Here is a 5677-nt window from a genome sequence, read left to right on the forward strand (position 1 = left end):
AAACTACTCAAAAATAAATAGAATAAAAAATAGTTGTGATTAACTTTACTAAAAAAATGAGTATAGATGCTTATTTTTAATGACTTATTACAGCTCAGAAATAAATAGAAGAAAAAATAGTTGTGATTAACTTTACTAAAAAATGAGCATAGATGCTTATTTTTAATGACTTATTACAACTCAGAAATAAAAAGAAAAAAATAAATATAGCAGAAAAGAAAAAAACTATATAAAAAACTACTCAGAAATAAATAGAAGAAAAAATAGTTGTGATTAACTTACTAAAAAAATGAGCATAGATACTTTTATAGGGAAAATTCAACCTAAATTCATAATAAATTTATACTAACTTCAGAGAAATTCAGTATGAATTTAGGTCAAATTCCCTGTATAAAGGCATCTATTTTCATTTTGAGAGGAGCTCAACAAGGCAGAGAGGGAGGGGCTTATAAACCGGTGTGAGCCCTCTTCGGTTGGCGAGGTGGGACTAAACTCTGGCCGCAACGAGGACCAACCCTTTAATCCCGTTTGGTGGTATGAACCGGGACTAATGGGCAGCCTTTGGTCCCGGTTCATGCCTCCAACCGGGACCAATAGTGGTGGGCCAGGAGCGAGGACCATTGGTCCCGGTTCGTCCCACCAACCGGGACCAAAAGGTCCAGACGAACCGGGACCAATGGCCCACGTGGCCCGGCCGGCCCCCGGGGCTCACGAACCGGGTCCAATGCCTCCATTGGTCCCGGTTCTGGACTGCACCGGGACTAATGGGCTGGCCCTGCCTGGACCATTGCCCCCTTTTCTACTAGTGTAAGGCGGACCGATCTAAAGAGCGGAAGCCACGAAACTTGGATATGTCCGAGGTCAAGTGCTATAACTACAACGAGATGGGTCACTTTGCGAAGGATTGTCCGGAGCCTAACAAGCGGGAGATCAAGGCAAATTTGGCAAAGCAGGAAGACGAACGTCCAGGTCTTCTGATGGCCGAAGTTTGTGATCTCGTCCAAACAACGGTTGTGAAACCAAACCGGAAGGTGCTACTTCATGAGAAAAAGGTAACACCAAAGTTATCCGGAAGCCAGAACGTGTCGTGGTATCTCGACACGGGTGCCAGTAACCACATGACGGGGTGCAAGGAGAAGTTCCTTGAGCTAGAATATGATGTTCAAGGCTCGGTCAAGTTCGGTGATGGTTCAAATGTGGAGATTTGCGGGCAAGGTTCTGTCCTCTTCGAGGGTCTCAAAGGAGAACATCGCATACTCACCGGAGTGTACTACATCCCACGACTTCGCAACAACATCATCTCTGTCGGGAAACTTGATGAGAATGGATGCAAGGTGGATATCAAGAACGGAGTGATGACGATCTTCGACAACCTCCGAAACGTGCTAGCGCGTGTGAATCACACGCGGAACAGGCTCTATATTCTCAACCTTGATCAATCTCAACCGGAGTGTTGGCTCGCCAAGAGTGATGATGATTCGTGGTTATGGCATGCTAGATTTGGACACGTTAACTTCTACGCCTTGAAGAAGATGTCGAAGATGGAGATGGTATCTGGGATGCCATTTATCGACCATGTTGATCGAGTATGTGATGGGTGCTTGGTTGGAAAACAGCACCGCGGGCCGTTCCCTGCTCAGTCCACCTATCGTGCAAGTGATGCACTCGAGCTGCTCCATGGTGATCTATGTGGCCCTATCACCCCAGCAACTCACGAAGGAAAGAAGTACTTCTTCCTTGTGGTAGATGACTACTCGAGATACATGTGGGTCGTTCTCCTACGATCTAAAGATGAGGCGTTTCAAGCGTTCAAGAAGCTGAAGGCTGCAACGGAGATGGAACACAAGTTGAAGGTTCGCGCTCTACGGACAGATCGCGGCGGAGAGTTTACGTCGAACGAGTTCAACGACTACTGCGAGAAGATTGGCATAAAGAGGTTCCTCATGACACCTTATACGCCGCAACAAAATGGGGTTGTTGAAAGGCGCAGTCGAACTGTCGTTGACATGGCCAGAAGTTTACTCAAGAGCAAGAACTTGCCGGGGACATTTTGGGGAGAAGCTGTCTCGACGGCGGTCTATCTTCTCAACCAAGCTCCAACGAAGGCGGTGATTGGCAAGACTCCGTATGAAGCAATTTACAGACGGAAGCCGAATGTGTCTCATCTACGGACGTTCGGGTGCGTGGCGCATGTGAAGACGGCGGAGCCACATCTCTCAAAGTTTGCCGATCGCAGCACCAAGATGGTGTTCATCGGGTATGAGAGGAGTTCCGGTACCAAGGCATACCGCTTCTACGATCCACGAACCAAGCGTCTACGGATTTCACGCGACGTTGTGTTTGAAGAAAACCAAGCGTGGAATTGGAGCGCAGCAGCCGACGATGCTCCAAACGGTAACATATTCACTGTTGAATTTCCAACTGATATCTTATTGATACGTTACAAAAAACTTCACTCGAATCGTCTGATTCCTCTTTACCGAAGAAGCTTGTGCTCGAAATAATCGAGCACGGAAAGAAGATGCAAGGGAGGATGTCCAGGTGGTTGGCAAGACACCTAACCAAGGTGACCGCAATGGCAGTGATCACCATGGTGCCGACACCAACGACGACGCGCATGGGTCGCAAGGTGATAGCGACAACGACGCGCAAGACACGGGTAGAGATCTCGGCAACGACATCGACAACGAGGCGCATAGTGATGATGACAATCAAGATGATGGTCACGATCACGACGACTACGCCGACGACGCGGATGCCAACGATCCGGCATCTACCACGCCCGAGACTCAACGGTCTTCCTCAAGTGCATCGACGCCGACACAATTTGTGTCACCCCCAAGTATGGTCGGAAATAGGAAACATCTTCCAAAATCTTTGGGCATTTTCATGATCAAGGAAGCCACATAAGTTACATTTCTGCTGTTTAAAAAGAGAGTTAAATTTGTGTCGATGAATATCGCTTGGGAAGTGCAAAGAAGCGAAAAAGAACAAGTCAGAGTCATACTCAGAGCGTGTATGTCACAACCCTGAATATGTGCCAAGGAAGAAAAACACGGGCAGTGGACCAGCCAACTACCCTTCAAGGTTTCCCTTGACTGTCAGCTATGTACTGCGCCTTCCCTTCTAGAAAAACCATCCCTTATCTTCCCTTGCACCAGATATATGCAGATATACCAGCCATGGGTCATCAAACCAAGTATGCCGTGCAGAAGATTGTCGTCTCGCTCCATTCGGCGCAAGACATCTTGGAGAATATCCTGGACAGAGCTTCCGAGGTCAAAGCAGTAAGGATTTCTGACCGCTCGAGGCTCGATCCCAAGGATGGACTGGGATTCCTGGAATTGGAGGCTCATCACATCCATGATCTGGTCAAGGAGGTGGAGATCAGGCTCTCGGAGTGCAGGGAGAAGGAAAGGAAGGAGAGATGCAGGATGGACAGTGTGATATCAAGCCTAAAGAAGGAGAACCAGGATATTAGGAGCATGCTGGAAGTTGCTGTAACCGAGAAGGAGGCGGCGGAGAATAGCCTTCGTGTGTTGAAGGGCGATGGCGATCAGAGAAGAAGTTCAATCCTGCAGATCGCTGAGAAGGGGTTGCAGAAGGTTGGCTTTGGCTTCATCATGGAGGTGATAAGTGGAGAAACAGAAGGAGATGAGATGAGTAGCTCCAGTGCCAGTGCAGCATCTAATGGAAGAGAAACTAAACAGGAGGTTGACAGTCTGGTAAGTATTTCTACATCATTCCTCGGTAGCTGCCATAGTTCTGTTGTTTAGATATAATAATCCGATACAATATGAAGTTGTTATTTGTCAAGCAATTAGAGATGCAAATTGAAGGGTTTTAGGGTATCCTCTGACCTTAGCTAGTTCAAATAAATGCACTAACAATTCTAAAAAAGAGGTCTTTCGGAATTTTCAGTTCATTTGATTGAACTAGTTAGGGTCAGAGGGTACCCATTTGCATGCCTAGAAGCAATTGTCATGCAATCTCTATTATATGATTTTTCATGCAATGCAACTAGAAACCATCTGCCATCTTATGTTAATTATTTGTTAACTAAAATCATTGTCCATTGCAAAACTTTTCTGCTAATAATCTCCTCCAAGTTATTTCCTTTCAGGCTTCAATAGTTGGAAAGACACTGAAAAACCTGCATCATGAGATCAATGATCTGAGACAGGTCTTAGACGAGTCCAGGTACACTAAGTCGTCATCGACCAAAGATAGCTAAGATAAATTCTTTTGATGGACCACTAGAGATCCGGTCTGTAATCTGTGCTAACTGATAATATCAAACTGCTCCAACAGGTCAGACTGTGATCATTTCCATCTCATTGCTGCTGAACAGGCTCAGAAGATAATCAAACACGAGTCACACATACAGGATCTGAGAGAACGAGAAATTTTCCTACTTCAGAGTGTATAAGCATATCTATTATTTATTTATGTAGTTTCTTTTATTTGCTAGTCCTGTAATTATGAAGGATCTGAAGTCTCTTTCTCATACCTAAGGTGGAAGAGCTCAATGTCGGGGTAAAAGAAGTTGAACAGGAAGCTGCACGATGGAGAGAGGCATGTGCGTTGGAGGTAGAAGCTGGAAAAGCTGCCATTAAAGAACTAAACCAGGAGGTAATAAAATGGACCTCTTCAGGTCCCAAAAAATGCATCTCAGACTGATAAAAGTCATTCCAGAATTGATATGGTTTCTCTTGAAAGTAATTAGAACACAAAAATTCAAAGGGATAAACATGCCCAACTTTTACTACTTAGAAAATGAAAAATCGCAAGTTTCAAATCCTTGAGTTTGCAGTAACTACCTATGTTTTTAAGGCGACGCCTTACCGCCTTAGGGAGGGGGGGCGCTTTGGCGCCTAGGCGACGCCTAGGCGGGCGCTTTGGACGCCTAGGCGCCCAAAGCGGTCGATTTTCCAAAGCGGAGGGGGAGCGCTTCGACGCCTAGGCGTCGCCTTAGGGACGCCTTTAAAACATAGGTAACTACAACAGGAAAACGTCTCTGGTAATATTTTTCATAGTGCAAAATACCATACTCTCATTTAGTCGTTCATCAGAGGAGTTGTACATGTTCTAACGAGGTGCATTTTCAGGTGACCTTGCTCAGAGAAGAACTGACAAGGGTCAAAGCAGATTTAGATGCTGCAAACAGCAAGATACAGCTAAAAGAGAAACTAGCCGCCAGTGCAATGGCAGCGCAAGCTGCTGCAGATGCATGCCTTAAGCTTGCTGACAGTAGATCTGCTGGTTTACAACAGAGAATAGAAGAGTTGACAAGGCAGATAGAGCAAGAAGATACACATGCAAGAAAAGGGAGAGACAGTGCTCGAAGAAGAATAAGATACGCCTGCTGGCCATGGCAGCGACTTCGAGTCATATCAGCATCCTCTCGTGCTAGGACATGGTTTGTTGATCAGAACGGAAGATTGTTACCAAGGACAGAAGCACTACTTCAGATAAGGATCTGACTAAGTTCTCACAATTTCCCAGACTAGACATATTCCTCCCTGTTCCCCTATATTCTCTATGTAAGCATACGCCTAAGATTTTTGCAATAGATTCATATGGTCTTCTCTCTACTCACTGAATCTAGTTTGTCTGGCTACTACCATCTAGAGAAGTCATTCAGCTTGCAGCTCTTTTGAGTGCGAATACCCCCCCC

Source organism: Triticum dicoccoides, chromosome 4A, assembly GCF_002162155.2.
Source record: "Triticum dicoccoides isolate Atlit2015 ecotype Zavitan chromosome 4A, WEW_v2.0, whole genome shotgun sequence".
Classification (NCBI taxonomy): domain Eukaryota; kingdom Viridiplantae; phylum Streptophyta; class Magnoliopsida; order Poales; family Poaceae; genus Triticum; species Triticum dicoccoides.